The sequence below is a fragment of the Halichoeres trimaculatus genome, unplaced genomic scaffold (genome assembly GCF_033239565.1).
Source record: "Halichoeres trimaculatus isolate MK-OKI-2021-1 unplaced genomic scaffold, fHalTri1.1 fHalTri1_scaffold_7, whole genome shotgun sequence".
NCBI classification, from domain to species: domain Eukaryota; kingdom Metazoa; phylum Chordata; class Actinopteri; order Labriformes; family Labridae; genus Halichoeres; species Halichoeres trimaculatus.
Window position 1 is genome coordinate 9,807,711 of NW_027437185.1, and position 19,516 is coordinate 9,827,226.

The following is a 19,516-nucleotide window of genomic DNA, read 5'->3' on the forward strand; positions in this document are numbered from 1 at the left end:
CAGCCTCAAGCAACACTTGTTGAACTGCGGCTTTTTCCATTTCCACATAGGCTTCCTTTTGCTGCCCCTTGGATGAGACATGATAACTGAATGAGTAACCTTCTTTCATACTACACAATGGTATAAACCTATATCCTCGCAATGCAGCCATGTGATTGGGTGCTTAGCAGCCATACTGTCAATCAAAACAAAGGTGAGCAGAGCTGAGGACCTGAGTGACAGCTGAGAAAGGAAAAAGTTGGGCCCTTTTGACTGACTACAAATCATCAGCTTTTGGAAACAGATCTTTTGAGCAGACCCATCAGTAGAAGCTGGGCTGACTGATACTGAGTTATAGTGGTGGTGATGGAAGATGAATATTTTGACACCGAAAACAAAATAAACTATTTGTTTTGTTTGTGAGCCTCATTTCCTACAGCAAACAGATTCATTCACTTAGTGAAAGAGATTTATGTCAATGCTAAATACAGTATATGATCATTCCCTGTCATTTTAAGTCTCCATAAAGAAAGATCAAACATCAGGATATAACAGCAAACCCAACACAAATGATCTGATATCAGAAAATTGTCCTCCAGTGTGACCTTCATGGACTTCACACATACATCTCTCACAGCAGTTTTAAAGAATAATCCAGACCGATTGAGAGCTGTCCTGAAGGAGGAGAACAAACTGAGCATTGTTTTCCAACAATTCTTGGTTGATGCTTTAAAACTGCTCTCCATTTATCTTCATTAAAGCTTCTTTTAGGCCTCAGTCCTGCAAACCTGCAACTCTTATCTCTGAGAAAAAAAACAAGCAAACAAAAAATTCTTCTGTGGAAACTTTGCTGTGCAGTATATGAAAAGGGGCCTCTCTTCTTGTGTGCTATTAACCACTTTGTTTTTGTTCTTATAATGACATTAGGGTCATTTAAAAGACACTGAAAACTCCTCAATCCTAATTAGGGCTGTGGCTATCCAATATTTTCGTGTTCGAGTATTCTACTGAAAATTCCATTGATTAATCAGATAAAACATTTTTGTTCAGTTAATGAGCAATTTTTCGAATGAAAATGTGTTTTTCAAACAAACAAGTGGAAAAACAAGTGACTTTAGGCGATACATTTTAAGTTCAGAGCGATCTGTCGAGATATTGAACATTTTAAGTAGGAATAAGACATTCTTGACAAGATTTGGATTCTTTGCTGTGTTCAGACTAAAATGGTGATCCCTGCTGTATTGGAGCACAGAAAGCTCCATTGCTTCTTGATATTTTATCCTTTATTGACCTGTGAGCTAAATCTGACATCTTCCCAGTTATCTATAGCATGTTTCTATTTTTCATCTTCTCCACTCTTCAGTGCAATGTTTTACAGATTAAATAATTCGCTAAATGATGCAGTCAGCTAATTTGTATAACAAGTCACTCGCAGGTCATTGAAGGAGAGAGGAATAACATCGTAGGAGAAACAGAAAGATGTGATAACAGATACATGCTACAAATGAACTTTGTTTGACTCTTTTTTCAATGTTAGACCACACTGCCTCGCCAAAAAAAAGTTGCCACCAAGAAATGGTCACACATTCTAATATTTTGTCGGACTGCCTTCAGCTTTGATTACGGCACACATTTTGGGTATCATTGTTTGGATAAGCTTCTGCAATGTCACAATACTTATTTCCATCCAGTGTTGCATTTATTTTTCACTAAGATCTTCATTAATGATGGTAGCGTCTGACCACTGAGCAAAGCCTTCTCCAGCACATCCCAAAGATTCTAAATGGGGTTAAGGTCTGGACTCTGTGGAGGCCAATCCATGTGTGAAAATAAGGTCCATGCTCCCTGAACCACTCTTTCACAATCTGAGCCTGATGAATCCTGGCATTGTCATCTTGGAATATGGCCCATCAGGGAAGAAAAAACCCATTGATGGAATAACCTGGTCATTCAGTATATTCAGGTAATCAGCTGACCTCATTCTTTGAGCACAGACTGTTGCTGAAACTAGACCTGACCAACTGCAGCAACCCCAGATCATAGACTGCCCTCACAGGCTTGGACAGTAGGCACTTGGCATGATGGGTGATCACTTCATCTGCCTCTCTTCTTACCCTGATGGCCCATCACTCTGGAACAGGGTCAATCTGGACTCATCAGACCACATGACCTTCTTCCATTGCTCCAGAGTCCAACCTTTCTGCTCCCTAGCAAATTGAAGCTTTTTTTCTGGTTAGCCTCACTGGTTGCTGACTGACAGCAGTCAGACTCTACCATGCTCCTCCACTTTTCGTTCATATGCAGTCACACTGGCCATCCAAACTGTGCTATACCAAAGCACAATCGCCAGGACAATGAGACGCAGAAAACACTGCAACAACTTGAGTGGCCTCAATGCTGCGGCCAGACCGTATGTGAATCGGCGAAATGAAACGCGTGTCACGCCCGTGATGCCCGAGGCTGGACTATTTTGACAAGCTAAGAGGCCATGTGCTGACCCATGTTCCCAGAGGTCTCCCTGGGATAATGAAGGGGTCGAGGAAAGAGAGGACCGCAGAGAACTTCCATCCTTTCCCTGGCTCTGCCGCTGCCCTGCTCCTTTTTTCCTGCTCCTTCCTCCTCTCTTTCAGGTAGGTGTAGGCTCTTCCATCTTTAACGACAAAACTCCACTGAGAAAAACACAGTCAGACTCAGTGATGACCCCTGCAGGCAAATCCAGCTGGAAACGAATATTTACAGAACTTACCTTCAAAACTTGTCTCCTCAGTAACTTTCACCCAAGCCTGCTCCTTTTTTTTCCCGGACTCTGTAGAGTACACAGGTTGTATCGTATAACTCTGGATATTGACACACCACACAAATTAACTTCTCCTCCATTTTTCGGCGTGGTTGGAGTCGGAGCAGGTGGCGGGAGCGTCACACGTCGTCAAATCAATGACGTCCAAGGGAATGTCATCGCTGGTTGGCTGCCGCGGCACTGCCTTACTTGAATTTACGTCGAAAGTTCAATATTTTTTGAACTCAAGCGTACAGGCGTCTGACACCCCAAATGCGATGGATGTTCCATATGTGCCGCCCCAAACGCGTCCAGTGCTCCGCCAGGGGTGAAACTGCGTCCAAACGCGTTTTTACATTGACTTTGTATGTAATCTCAATGTGCGTCTTTGCGAATTCGAATCTGGTGTAGCCGTGGCATTACGCTCATGCAAAGTCTTTTTGTCTGACACAGTCCTTTAACACCCCACTTAAAATGATTTTCGAGAAGACGGTTACAGTGATCATATGTCACTGATCACACGTAAAGTCTGTTTGTTTGTTTGAGCGCTGAAGTACACCTCTCCAATGGTGCCAAAGAGGAGAAGTGAGTCTTGCTGTCACACTGGCCAAAAGACTCCTGTGAGTGAGACGTCCGTCTGCGACAGTCTGTGAGGGAGGTGCCCAGCACCAGCAGCTGGTGACACAGATTGATTCATGCTTTTACATCAGTCTCCATTCTCCAGAAAAGAAGCTAGATTTGTCGCTACTTGTTTTTTTTTTTTTTTTGGAAAAAAGGCACTGAATGGGTCTAAAATGTGGGTAAATATAGAGTCAGCTCTGTGCCACATCAAAAGTAGTCCAGGTGAAATACCACTCTCTGATCTTTTTAAAATTAAATGATTCCTTAAGGCGGAGGAGATTCCTCAAGCCTTCTTGTAATTGAGTTACTCAAGTTATTCGAGGAATTGTTTCAGCCCTAATCCTGATAAGGCAGCAGTAGGAAATTAGAGACAGTTTGTTGTATTTATATTGATCCACAAAATAAACATCCATTCTTCATCATATTACATTGTTATCTATGATAAAGACATAAATTTAAAATAAATCGTGGAAGATAATCCTCAGCTGACTGTAAGTCACTTCTAACTCCAGTGGATACAGAAGAACCACTTATTATTTTTATTCCTCATCATTAATGTCATTCGTGTCCGAGCTTATCTATCAGCTCTGATAAACGTATCGTCTGTTAACATCTTAGAAATTGTCTGAAAAGCCAAGAAGGCTCTGATCATCGGAAGAGATTTCTTTTCTGCTGAACTGAGATTCACCTCACTTGCAAAAATGAAATTCTGTTCAGCGGAAATGTCGAGTCTAAACTCCCCGAAGGGTCTGCTAAATTGTGGCGAGGTAGTGCCGGGGTCAGAAGTGATGGTCGAGCCTCTCCAGAGAAGGGAGGAAGAAGTGCTGAGGTGACGGTGGGAGGAAAAGAGGAGAAGAGGAGAGAAGAGGAGAGAAGAGGAGAGGATGACAAATGGAGGGGGAGAGGTGAAAGAGTTAATCAGTGCATCTAGGAACCTGAATAAATGTGCGCCTTCACAGAAAATGACGAGCACCATGCAGGCAGCGTGGACTCACAAATGATCAAGACGGCCAAATGAGGAGTGCAGTGATGGAGGAACGGGGTGAAGGAGGAGAGGAGTCAAGGCAACTGCAGCAGAGATCAGGAAGAAACAGATGCTTTAATTAGCAGGCAGAGAAATGCCCACAGCTGTGTGTGTGTGTGTGTAATAGAGAGAGTGAGTGTGTGTGTCACTGAGTGTGAGTGTGTCTGTTTGATGGCTTTAATTAGTTGAAGAGTAAGATGAAACACAGAGGAAAATCAACAAAGTGGCATCTCTATAAAGGTTAACAACCAGCCACCTTCATCTCCTGTCTCTCCACCCCTCCTTTCTTCTCCGCCGCTCCTTTCTTCCTGGATGTTCACAGCAGAGAGAGAAAGAGGAAATAAGGTTGAGGCTGCAGAGACGCAGCAGGCAGAGTAACTCCCTTTAATCAAACTACTAGCTTAGAGTGCAATCAGCCTTATTAGCTCCAAACACACACACATACACACACATCCTCGTGCACACATTCACAGAAGTATGAATTAAATAGCTGTGCCTTCAGAAAACGCACATTGTTCATGAAGGCACAAAAACTGCATCCTGGCCTCCAGAAAGAGAGGACGCTTTAGTCGGGAGCCCGTCTCACTGTACAGATTACAGGTAGAGAACAGAGATTACTGTCAAACTGAAAATTGAGTGTCTAGTTTCTGATGTCTTGCCCGCAGCCTGAATAAGCAAAGACTTTTTTTCTCTCTCTACTTCACTGCAAGGGTTGATTTAAGATTATTAAGGTGGGAAAAAAAAAGAGTGATGAGACAATTATGAGACAGGATGATGTGTGAGACATTTCAGTCCGCTGAGCGTGTTGCCCAGAGACAAGAGACAGGGTGACAGGAAGGCAAAGATTTGTGTGTGTTTGTGGTTCTCTGGAGCTGGAAGTCGTCACACTTTGTTACATCAAACTGCGCCTCCTCTCTTGTTGGCTGTTGTGTTTTCAACTATCCAGATGATACAGCCGTCTCTCCTGTGGCTATCCTTAAAAACTATTTACAACAATGTCCAGCTTCTGTTCTCTTTACTACATGCCATTTCTCTATGAAGTACTGCTGCTCAGAGTGGAAGAGTAATTTATTGTTGGTGTAACATTGGGTCACGATAAGATAAGCTGTGTGTTGTGCTTTACAAAACTTATGAATGTGGGTGATGACCTAAAAATGTCTGAGAGCAACAAAAGTTCAGACAAAAAGTCTGGAGGATAAAGAGCCTTGATGGGAGCATCCCTCAGAGCTTGGTTCACCTGTTATCTGGATGTAAAAAGGTCAGATATTAACATGTTTTTACAAAAAGCATATGTATGTCATTTCCCTTCCAGCACACCGTAGTAAAACCACAGTTGTGTATTTTGATGTTACTACCATCATGATGGAAAATAACTACTCTGTGCTTCTGAACCACACACACCGCACAATGAATTCCTCCCAGAGAGCCCAGCTGACAGGTCAAAGGCAGTGTGGGAATTACATGGGGTCTAGATGGGGTCTGAAACCCCTTAATTAACACAAAAGACCCCCTGAAACCTCCAATTACAAATTATTTGGGGGTCACTTGAGAAGTGTATTTCACCACATGTCGGTTGGCTGGATTCATAGTCCCACTTATGCGTTCCAAATTCTCCTCTGCTCTCTGTATACACACAAACATGTGGTAGGGTGAACCCCCGACTCAGTCTGTGTATTTCGCACACTGGTTAAAAGTAATATGAGCTGGTTAAAAGTAATATGAGCATTGTGTGGTGGAATTAAAGTATCATGAGTTTAAACTGCCACCTAAGAGCAAACAGCTGCTTTTGGATTGTGTAGATTGCCACAAATCAATGGAGGAAGACTCGGGTGTAAGGGATGTCCTTAAGCTGGCAATGCCATAAACAGTATGTTGTGGGTAATGATTGGACCTACATGTGAAACAGAAACAGTACTAAACTGGGATTCCTGAAATGTGGCGCTACCCAAGTAGCTGCCTGTTGCAGCAGCTCTCTCGTCTTTGTCCGTTTCTTGTAATTTTTTTTGTCTCTTTTTCGTCATCTTTGTATTTGGAGCGGATCATTACTTTGTATGGTTCATTGTCGGTCATGGACACCAAACTTTTTGTATCTTCAGTGATATTTTTACTACTTTTCTCCTACATGCGGAATTAGCTGTAAGCAGCCTGTAGCATGTCAATGCTAACTAGTGTAGGGCTTGATGATTTCCCTCGAGCTGAGGAGGAGGAGGTGAGGACAACGTGCTGGTTCTCGGATGTGAGCTGGGAGGTGACGACGTGGACCTGTCCTTCCATCCATCGTTGTTGGGAACGTGGGATCTAGCTCCGGGGGATGGACGAGCTAGCTGTGCTAACCCAGCGGCATCGTGCTGTTCACGGACGTGGCTAACGGAGCTGACATCGGACGCCGGCGCCACATTGGAGGAGCTTCCCCTGCTGTGGGCAGACAGGATCCAGGAGACAGAGACTGAACAGACTTCTGGGAGGCTCAGTCCTGGACCCTGTGGAGGTGCAGACTGGCTGGGCTGGAGAGTGGTGGACGAGTGGTGGACGGGATGTCGTCATCTAATTTCTTATGGACTTTTTTGCACTTTCTATACTCTTTCTTACTTTTGTTTTCTTAAATGCTGCGGTGACTCCTGAATTTCCCCTCGGGGATAAATAAAGTATTTTCTATTCTATTCTATTCTATTCTATTCTATTCTATTCTATTCTATTCTATTCTATTCTATTCTATTCTATTCTATGTGCATTTGCTGTCGCCTTGACCGGGAATCATTGCACTCCAGTGAGTAATCAATTTAAGTGGGAATAACTAAATGCGCCTTTTTTGCTTCCTGAATATTGTTGTATATTGTTCAAGAATATTGTTCAAGACCAGATTGATTTACCACCCATCGTAGTCCTCAAGACAACACCACACCAGCCACCAGTCTGAGCAGTGAGAAGAGAAATCTGTTTTTTTCTCTGCTGAAATCATTGTTTAGATTTATTCTTTAGTAATATTTGACACTGGAGCTGGACGGGAGAAAGAAAAAGAACATAAGGGCAGAAGAAAACTAAACGGGAGAGTAATAGAGCTTGGGCTTAAGGCTAATATACAAACCAAAGGCTAAAAGGGTTGTGAAAATGTTCATTCCAACCCACAGTCAGCAGTTATTCTGCAGTGGTCTGTTCAAACTTGAGAGTCTATCAATAAAATGAAGAGTGAGGTTACATTAACTCTGCTTGGTAGATGAGCACTGATGGGAGGACATCGAGGATTCACTAACGTTACACACAAAAGTTCACTTGTTGTCATGTTTTGAACTTGGTAAATGTTAATAAATTCATTATGTCGTCGCTGCGCATTGTGGGAAAAGTAGAGTTAAAAAGACCTGATCTCCATTTATTGGCTTCAAAACCAGTGGCGTGGGGATTTTTTTTGAGGAAGCCAAGTGAGACAAAGCCTCTAATCTGTATCATTTTTAGTGAGTGGGGTACATAAAAGACTTAGTTGCAGCTTGTATATGTTTTTCATGTAACGAAACGACCTGTTGGAGCGCCCAGAGAGCGCTCGTTTTACTTACTTTGAACACCGACACACACCCTTTTACTCTCCCACCCTCACTCACTCATTCACACACGTACATTGACATCTTGACTTAGCTTAAAGATCTTATTAATTTACTCATCCGCCCACTCAAACGCACAACCGGCTGCTTTATGCACACTGCTAACATGCTAATCTCTCCGATTTCATTCAGTGGCTTGATGATGACGATACTGTGATTTGATTGGTTTGAGGCTTCCTTTGACACAGTCTTGGCCAATCACAGGTGAGCAGTGTCATGACCCCAGCCTCATCTGATTGGTTAATCATTTTTGTTTTTTTTTTTCACCAAGGGACGCCAACTCGGCTTGGCCTCCTTGCAGAAACAGTGTGCAGTATCATATATTCACCACTCATTCACAGCACAGCATTCAAGAGGGCGCTGTTTTACGCATCAAAAAATGCTCAATAAGTAGAGGAGAGAAATAAGGAGGAGATGACAGTGACGAAACACAGAAGAATTATCGAAACTGTTAACTGTTTTATTTTTCAGTTTGTGTTTGTGTATTTCAGGGTTTTGGGTTTTTCCTTAGTTACCTGTGTTCTTTTATCTTGGGTTCCTTTATACTTATTCTTTATGATTCTTGTCTGGCTCTCCTGGTTTCCTGTTGTAGCGTACAGTTTTTACTCCTTGTAGTTTTGTTTTGGTACTTCTTATGTGTAGGTCTTTTTATTCTAAGTTTTTCTGTGCTTTGGATTTATCTTCTGTCCCTGTCTTGGGTTTTTTCTTGTTTGGTTTAGTTCTCCTTGTGTTTCCCTCCTGTTGATTGGCCCTCGTGTGTTTCACAGGTAAGTAAAGAAAACCCAAAACCTTGTTATACACAAACACAATCCAAAAAGCCAAACCATGAGAGTTTCTTTATGAGCATCTTAAGAGGATGAGACACGTGTCAAGGCACAAACACAAACTGGAAAAAAGAAATCATGACAGAAAACAAAGTCTTCCTCCTGGAAAGACACTATCTTTTCAGGTTAGTCCTCATAGCCCCTTTAACATGCAACAGCTATTTATTATTAAAACACAACAAAACAATGTACTTCAAATTACAGGCTCCTTTCAGCTGCCCCATAAAGCTAAGCTATGGTTTCTAACACCACCACAGCACTGTGTAGCAGAGCAGCAATAAGTTTAATAACAAATACAATAGTCAAGATCATAAAGTTCATTTCATTACGTTACATTTGTTTCCTAAATCTGGACACTGAATACTGAAAACATTAAATAAAAGACTTTATATTTAACAGGTGATTGAATTTTCAAATATTCCTGATTATCTATGCTATTACGTCATTAATTTCAATGATTTGAGAGCACATACACAATTTTTTCAGATCCTAGCACAAAATGACAAAGTTTTGCAATGATGAACTCAGAGTTAGCAACAGAGCCTTCTGTACTCCTTTAGAAAATCATATCAAACTGATCAGCAACAAAGCCAGTGGTTGGTGGTTGGTGCTTCAGAATGTTAGAAAGCCAGTCTCTGATTGGTCAGCAGACTAGACATAAAAACACAGCTCGCTCATACAAACAGAAGAAAAAGTCAAAATAAATGAAAAACATCCTTGTTTTTGTGACAAACTGTATCGCCTCTGAGAAGAGTGCAGCTCCAGTCTGTGTCATAAGCCTTTAAAAGTAAGCACAGAGCTGGGTTTGTGACAGTGAAACTGTCTGGAGGAAATTTTAGGATGCTAACTCCATAAATCACTGCAAGCAGTGTCCCAGAACTACTAAAGCCAGGAATAATCTACAAATTCAATTTTCTGCAGCACATGAACTTCTAACTAAAGTTTTCACAGGATTTTATAAGAGAAGTTAAAGAAAAAATGAAAGAAGATAAAACAGGCAAAAAAAAAAAAAAAAAAAAAAAAAATCCAGTCTTGTTGTTGAGGGAGAACTGACAGCCATGTGTGATTCTTCACAAACAATCATCAGGTAGTAAGTGACAGTATGTGGACACAGCTGGGGATTTGTTTCCACATGTACAATAAACAACAGGTTTAGACTGATGTCTGTGTGCTGAGATCATTCCAGACGCTGATGATGAGCTCGGATTTGGCAAACATTAAACAATTAACATCCTCAAACTAAGTCACTCTGCGCTTGTCTTTAAGCAGCTGGAAAAAGTTTGTCATCACTGGCTGTTGACTGCAGACGACGTCTTTTTCACTCTATGACAAAAAGAAAACATATTCCTCAATAAAAAATTAACTTAATCTTGTTTTCAATGCAACTATTTTTCATATCCCCCCAGAGCTCCTAACTCTTCCATTTTCGCCATCCTTTTTACCCATGTATTCAATCTGTGTACATCCAGCTTGTAATTTCTCCTGTTTATTTCTCTTTTTCATGTTGATATCAATCGAATCTGTGTTCCTCGACCTTTAAGCAAGATATTTGTCATACGACCTGGCAACCCAAGCTTGGCAGCGACAGCCATGTGCAAACCACTCTACCTGGCAAACATGCGCGCGTCACTCCAAACTGAAGCATCTCACTACTCTACTTCCCTCTGCCAAGCTCGCCGTGGAAAATGACCGAAAACGCCTCAAGAAGAAGAAATATGCCTGAAACCGTCCTGTTTTCGCGATTTTGGCAGTCAAGATGTGCAACATTTTCTGTCTTGTGCTGTTAATATCTGATCATTACAAAAATGTCCAGAGTAGACACTAATCTGCAACTACAACAATCTGATAAAGAGCTGTGTATTTTATGATGATACCAGCCGAGATGTGTGTTAAAGTAAATCTATCCACAGGAGTTACCTGAGCAGACATCGTCTCTGTGAATCACACTGTGCGAATGTGGTGAAGACGCTCTACAGGACTGGGAGCTGGGCAGGAAGAGAAGTGACCCAGGGCAATGCTCAATATTAATCCCCAGGCTACAGAGACCCTTAACAGGGCAGGAAAACTCCCTCTCCGTCTCTTTCTGTGTTCGTTGTCGACTTCAGCATCTAATCCTATTTATTTTCTCCAATTCTATTTTTCTGTTTTAGTGTTATTGACATTTTCCAGCGGGCTGAAAAATCAATTTTGAGACACTTTACACACAATGGTAGATGCTGCAGAAAACAAACAAGAATGGTTCACTCTGTAATTTGTTTAAGAGCAATTGTCCGTGCTGTATGTTTGTAACAATTTATTTATCCCTCTCATTTCATCCGTAGACAGTGTAAGAAGCTTTGGAGCTCATGTTTGCATGTGGCTCATTAAGTGAGTGGATTTTACTGCTGTTTTATAGTCCATTACAAGCCCATTACTGCAGCCTTATGGCCCCATTCTCCTCTGTTTATTCTGTATGTCTTTATGGTGTTAAGTAGCTAAATAATGATAGCAGAAGGGCCATGAGCATTAGCAGGGCTGCAGCACACTCAAAGACATGAGCGGGCAGCTTTTGGCGAGAGGGCTCGAGCTGCGTTCCCACCCAACTGTCAAGCCGTCCAACCTCAAAGTTTTGAAACGTCTGAATTGGGTTTGTTTCCATCCATTTGCTACATGCAGATAAATAAGCTGTCTGAAATATGGTACGGCTGACAGAAGATAAAAAAATCCTTTAAGAATTTGCTTAGTATTGGTCAAGTTGTTTTCATTCCCTGTGACAGCTTGTGCTGCTCATTTTTCATGCTGTCAAGAGACGAGAAAAGACACTAACAATTCACTCTTTGTTGGATACACATCCAAGATGAAGACTTGAAGTGAAGATGTGGACCGGTGTGAACCTTTTATCACCTACTGAGTCTGAAATATAGAAGAAAATAAAGACATCACAGGTTTGGACTTTGTGCATATCACTGTGCCGTTTTGCTCCTGCCTTGCAAGCTAAACCAAAGCCCTGTTTCTACCAAGTGCTTCAGTTCAGTTCGTCTCGGCACGGCATGCATTTTATGACGTTTCCACTGACCAATCCCTGGACAGATCCCTAAATAACCGAGACAAACCATCTCACTTTTTGGCACCCTTCCGTAAGGGTGCCAGAGTAAACTGTTCAGATCTTGGAGGGTGGAGCTACAACACTGCAGACTGTTGATTGGTTAAAAGAATCAACACTTACCATGACACCAGCTATATTTCTCCTGGCAGCACAGTCTTCTCTGAAACAAAACTTGATTATGCTTTGTAACAAAGAGCTACATGCCAATCACAGAGAAGATGACATGCTGGATGTCTCCCATCATTGCTCTTTGTTTCCTGTGTCGCGTTTTCTTCTTCGTTGGATTTATCAGTGGGGTACACTGTGGCCGTTTTCGAATTCGCATACTATACTAGCAGTGCGTACTGATTCGAACAAAATGTAGTATGCAGTATGCAGTATGCAGTATGCAGTATGCAGTATGCGAACAAATGTCAAAGTTGTAGTATGCGAAAAATACCCGGATGACGTACTGAATTGGGAAAATTCCAGAGTATACATTGGACCAGTCTGCTTCGCCTACTGTTACCCACAATGCAACGTGCCTGGTCCCACATCAGAAGTGGAAAATGGCAGAAAGCGGAGCAACAACAACCGGAGTAGCAGAGGAATATAAATGTAAGAGCCATTTGTTTGTTATCTTTAAATCCTCATCATCTCCACCACTGAAAGTTAATATAAAATGCTCTCTCTGGCAATATATTTGCAGATAAGTTACTCGTGGTTTGTTTATTTTGTACATTTTCAATAAAGTTTTTTTTGGGGAAAAAAAGTCAGCCATTGCCAACTTCTGTTTTTTTCTAACTCAAAACCAGCGTAGCATACTACAAAATTAACCCAACTGAACATTCATACTACATACTGCTTATGAAAGCAGTATGTAGTAGGCAGTGCTACTGATATGGCTGTTGGCATCCAGCTCACACACCACCTACTACAAGGTGGCATGGTTGGCTGTGGAAACACAAACAGGAGCCAGCTTAATCAAGCCAAACTGTACTGATCTAAATCGGACTGCGAGGTGGAAACGGGGCTGTAGATGCAAAAACAGCAGTCGCTGACAGTTCCAGGTTTGATAAATCACTTTGTGGGAGCTAAATGATTACATTTGCATCCCAGAATTTGGGGCGTTTAGATGATCTGCAAATATTTGCATATTCATTGAGACAAACATGCTAAATGGAATGCACATGCTACTTCGCTCATTTGATCCTAAGTAAATCAGCTTTGCACTGAATATCAAGTTTGAGCGTGTTTTTATACATGCAAACTTTTATGCAGGCTGTTGGAATGAGGTGTTTTCTGTCCGACCAAAATACCTTATAATTTATTAATCTGTCTCCTTACTCCTCTCACCTCTGTCTGCGCAGTTCGCTGATGGGGAAGGATCAGGAGGCGTCCTGGTTCTCAGTTTTAACATAAATTTATTAACAATATGTCAAGAAAATAGTTTCATAGAGATCTCTGGGTTCAGGTTTATACAGCCCTGACTACCACAACTCTAGCGAGGATCAATTTGAAAATCTGACCCCCCTTCTCCTGTCTCTTGGACCCCTATAAACTAACAGACAGCACTAAAAAATGTAGGTTGAGTCATCTTCTCATTGGCTCTTTGGGTGTTGTCTCCTTTCTTGTTGGCCGTCTTCTGTCTGCGATCTGGGACTGGTGTTCCCCAAGGGGGGGTGAACTGTAACATATTCTGTACAATTCTACACACACACACACACACACACACACACACACACACACACACACACACACACACACACACACACACACACACACACACACACACACACACAACTTTGATTCTCTTTATTTTTGGGCATAAGCATTAACTTCACTTGTGGTCACTCTCTACTCTGGGTGCTCCATAAAACCCCAGGAGCCCCCAGCCCTCCCCCTTAAGTGTCTTGCAATGCATACCACCACAATGAGCACATCTGTACAACAAGGTTAGTAAAGCACAATTGTATAATATTGCTTGTGAAAGCATGCTTACATAAGCTATCTCTCAAGGCCCATAGTGTTGATGTTGTGTATGTCAGGACTCAAGGAAACACATAGAGAGAGGACCCAGATGCCGACCAGCTAAATATTTCTTAAACAAAACTCCAACGGAATAATAAAAAAAAAAACTTAAAAAAAATGTTGGAATAGGTGATTCGATGTAGCTAGCAACAAAGAATAAAGGGTAAATAATAAAGGGTAGATAAAAACAGGTGTGAGATCAGACACAAGTGAAACTAATGAAAGAAATCAAAGAGGAGGGAAACACACAAGGGCAGGAGGTGAAACTAAAGCAGACACACAGGGAGCAAGAAGTACAACATAAAACAGGAAGTACTTTGGGAACTATAAATGAATAGAAGATATAAAGGATAACCAATGATACAAAGAACGACATAAATCCACAAAAGACAGATTAAAACAGAATACACACAAAAAAAGGGCAACACGTGGCAGTTAGTGGTTCAAAACACACACCACCACAGGGCTGAGCATCAGTGTGTATCAGTTGGTCCCAGTCTGTCTCAGCATTCAAATGTTTGACACCTCTCACAGACACAGAGCAGCCGGGTTCAGTGATGTTGCTTTGCATAGTTATTCTGCTGGTGTTTAATTAGGTTAAGTATTATTAGCCCATCAGTGATGCTGTTCCCACCATCAGCTGTAATAGTAATTGGTTGTAGCTGTAGTAGCTCACTGCTTCTATTCTAAATAATCTACTGCTGGTGTGAGTCAAACAGCAGCAGCAAACAAACCACTTCAGATTTTAATTAACTGTGCTGAGACCAGCTCTTCGTGCTGATCTCACCTCTCCATATTCCACACCAGAGTACCATGTGTCACATGTTGTTCACATACACCTAAACGACCTGAGCCAACCCTGTTTCAGAACAAATCCTCCAAATGATCCATGTGTCAGTGCTCAGTTGAAATGAGAAAAGGTCTCATCAGGACAAATTCACAGACATGTAATCATGAGGCACTGAAAGGGTTATGGCCTGTGACCATCTCAGCTTTCCTTCTCCATGGGAGTTTCATCCTTTAGCTCTCCCACTGGTGAGCACACACCTGAAGACGAGTGTGTCTCATTAAGAGCTGATTTATGAGCATTTCAGGCTCTTTATGCACCATGTTTTTATGTTAGAACACAGGGCTTTAAGGTAGGGAAAGCAGGGGTTTTCTAAAAAACAAAATGTCAACTTTGACAGGAATAATCCTGCTTCATTGTCTCGTATGTCAGTGACCGTGTTTGCCTTGACCCCTCCTCAGCCTGTATGTTGATGTTTTGGTTCTGTTGATTACATCAACCAATCAGAGAGCGCCCAGTGTGCAAGTAACTTTGCGAGTTGATGATGAAGTTAGAAGTTGAGCAACTACAATAGTGGATGCAGCACGGAGGAAGAAAGACACAACCAAGCTGAGACACCAAACAGGCTTGACTTTCACTTGCTTTTGGGCACTTGGGGAGCAGGTGGAATGAAGAGTGATGCAAGTTAGTATGTGTCAAATACCTGTGATAAGCTTGTGCTAAGTGCACAGTTCTGGAGTCCCCCCCATGTAGAAGCACAATGCTACAGGTGGTTGCTAGGCTAATGAGTGTGTTCATGTAGTCTCAGTTGGAGACAGTGGGTGTGTGCTGCCGCTGGCACTGACCCAAGGAGAAGGAGCCCGGTTTGAATGTCGTGTTTACTTAAAAGTACTGAAAATTCCTGCAGACCCTACCTTTGAGCCTACCTTAAAAGAAAATAACAGTGCGGCATGATCAGAGGTGGAAAGAGTACTATAAATTTGTACCCAAGTACAATTACTGTTATATTGCTCAAATTGTACTCAATTACAAGTAAAAGACCTGATGTTAAAAAAATACTTAAATAAAAGTAAAAATTACTCCTCTTAAAGTTTACTTAGAGTAGTAAGTAATTTTTTAAAGGAGGGGTGTTTCATTGCGTTGTCAGTCACAAGCATTCAAACTGATTGCTGCCAGACTGATTTCATGGTACTGCTAAATCTTTGATGGATGTTTCCTCTGTAGAGATAAGTAGGCTAAACTATCACACTTCATGTTCAAACATTACTTCATTTCATCACCGCAATAAGCACCAAAGGAAAACCGATTTTTAAAAACTCATCATCAACAAACAATATGAGCTCATTTTTGATGTTTAGCATCGTATGAATGAGTGGTCAATTTGGTTAAACTTTGCAGATATTTTGCTGTATTAAGTCATAAGTGTAAACCAATGATGGATCACTGCAAAAAGCTTATTTCTGTACACATTCTGTAATTTGTATCTGCAAAAAGGTATTGATCCTGCATGCACACACGCACACTTGCAGTGTTTCGGCTAGAAATAAAAGTTGTTGGTGTTGCATAAAAATCCAGTCATAGTTTGTGGCCCCATCCCTGTTTGCATGATGCTCCGGTGGCTTGTGTTTGAGAGTTTGACAGCACGGTTCATGAATAATACTAGCATTAACATCGTAAACATACCAAACCACAAATGTCTTCAGTTAGACTGACTAATTGAGACATCGATTTCCAACTCATTCCAACATTAATAACAGATCATTCAACATCTCAGAAAATGATGGCAAGCACTCAGGATAACTGATGCATCTGGAGGCTGTCTCCTTTTTTTCCAGCTGTAGATGAAAAAAATCCTCCAGGTGCAGCTACGGGCACTTGTCAAGTATCAACTCAGTTTATCACTGTCAGACACCTCTGCTTCCATTGGTAAAGTTTCCTTTCCTTACGTCATTAGCGTGGTCACGATCAAACAGCCTTATTGGCCACAACATGAAGACAGAAGGTTTGAATATTGATTCAGATGGCAGGTGTACTTAGTGGGGACTTGTGGTATTAAGTGTAGTGAGGTAGATTATATGGTGTAAATTGTACTAAAGTATGAGTAAAATTACACACTTGAAAAAATACTCATGAAGGCACAAGTGCCAAAAAAAACAACTTAATTATGATAACTTAAGTATTTGTAGTTGGTTTCGTCCATCCCTGGGTGTGATAGATTGAGGAATAGCCTGTTGGCTTTGGAAGGTGCCTCAGACTTGAGGGCACCTGTCTCTATTTTAAGGAGTTTGAGCAGAAGGATCTTGTTGTCGTTTTCCACTGAACACATGGCCTGCAACACTTGGTGGGAACAATTCACAATACACAAATTGGAAAGAAACTTGCTCACACTTCAGCCACAGCACTAGTGAAAAGAACAATACTTGTGTTGTTTTTGAAGTGTAACAAGCACAGGGAAAAGCAAAATGCTAATATACTAATACTTAAAGCCTGTTTAAACTCATCAATCTCTGTCTCTTTATCACACTTTGTAAGTATCATTTCATGTATACTGATGAAGAACTTTGGGTGGATACCATAAGGTTTAACACTTTCCAGTAGAAAGCAGTCTTATGCTCAGGACACGTTGATGGGATGAGCTGTTTAGGGCACAGATGAGAGGATCTAAAGCTGCTAACTTCATTTCTCCAACACTGAGGGGGTAATTCAGACAGAATGGATTGCAGTCGCTGATAGCACCATGAATTGCAAATCAATTGCCACCCCATCTACCTTGTCTCAAGGTCTGATTCAGAGAGGATATTGCATTAATGATATTCCAACGCAAACAGGCCCTTAAAGTTATGCAAAGAGTGCAATTTGTCATTGATGTGCATCTGCAAGCATTATCCTTGTGACAAAGTATGAGTGGTGGCTTCGTGCCAAGATCACAGTTGGCAGTTCAATGTCAGGGGGAAAGAGGAAAGCTACATTTTCCTGCTACGAGCTACAGGTCCTTAGACACAAAGACACTCTTCATAAGGCACAGAGATTAACCGTGACATTGGCACACCAACTGCTCCAGGTCTGCAGGAAAGTGATAGGTTGGTGTCTTTACAGGTATTTAAAGAGCATGTTCACAGTCATCATCATGTTTTAATAACATCTTTGTTATGTAACTTTTAATGAGGCCCAACTGAAAACACGTTTTCTGAACAAGTGACACAGTGTTAAAGATCAAAAGTCACCTGGTTCTTCCACAGACTGAAGGAACCCAATATCTGAACAGCACAAAGCAATCCCACCTGTGACCACCCACCTCAGCTCAGGCTCACCTCAGCACCCTCACCCTCGCTCGTATCATGAGCAGAAGACCAAATCCACTGTGTTAAAGAGCAAGAACAGCTGTCTTCACAGGAGAAATGTGCAGCAGAAAATAAGGCTGATATGCAGTCAGCTGGTCAGTGCTTGGGCAGAGTGGCCTTAAGACCCTCAGGCAACAGATCCCAAATACAGGTAAGCCAGAGAAAAATCCTGGGAGTGATGGGTGAAGTCCTTGCTGCACTTGAAGGCCCAGTCTTTGAGAGAGATGAGAGACATGCTGAGCTACAGGTGTGGTCACAAAGGCCACTTCACTCCAAACTCTGTTTTTTATCTGTGTTGTATCATTTTTACTGAGGATTTATAATAGGCATCACATGTTTACTCACACATATAACTGGGAACTCACACTCTGTTTTGTGTCACTGACTTATTTGCTTATTTTAAAGCTGTATTAAAAAGCTTCACAGCACAATGAATATGTCAAAACTCATTTAGGGACTGTGTTTATGGACTAGTGGTTATCTGAGATCCACAAAATGGAATCGCCACAGAGACCCTAGCACGGCCAATAAAAGCTAAATAAAGCACCTGAAGGCTGGCACTTAAACCAGTCATCATTTGGTTGAGTAGGTGGTCCCTCCACATTGTCTCCAGCGAAATCTGTTTTATTACCATAAACCGTTATAATAAGAATCCTTTCCTATTGTAGAGTGTTTTCTTATTAATTAAGTCCAATTCAATTCACTTAGCAGACACTTTTATCCAAAGCAACATACATCAGAAAACAGTACAACACAAGCAGGAGTCATCATTCATTGATTCATTTATTTTCCAAACTGCTTATCCTGTTTAGGGTCGCGGTTGGCTGGAGCCTATCCCAGCTGTCACTGGGCAAGAGGCGGGGTACACCCTGGACTGGTCGCCAGTTGATCACAGGAGCAGGAGTCATCACCATCATCCAAAATATCAAGAAAATCATCATTTAGTGAGAAGGAAACTGTGTCTTTAGCTGTGTATTTTAAATGCAGAAGGGCCGGGGTGGCTCAATTCTGCGCCACACACACACATAGGGCTCTAATTTCGTTGCACAGCGCAGGGGGCGCAAGCCTGGCCCAGGGGTCGCAAGCCTGGCGCAGCCTGCGCAGCGCTAATTTCGTGCGGCTCAACACCGTGCGCTGCCAGTTTGACAATTTGGTAGACCGTCTGCACAGAGATGGGTGTGACTGTGCGCCAGGGGGAGTTGACAGCGCACCAGGGGGAGGTGTCAGCAGATTCATGATGGCGCAGTGACAATTTTGGGCCAAAAAAGTCAGCTGAAAGCTCGCCAGCTCCAACCTGGTCTATCCTCTGCGCAAAGCGGGGCGCACCCCACGCAGCTGTAATTTGGTGACAGGCGCACATGTGCAGACATGTCAACAAAGCCTCAGAGGCAGGTTTCCAGAGTGTCAGGCACATTTTAATGCAATAAACAATCACAGCAATCACTATTTAATGTAAATGTCTGAACCAGCATAAAC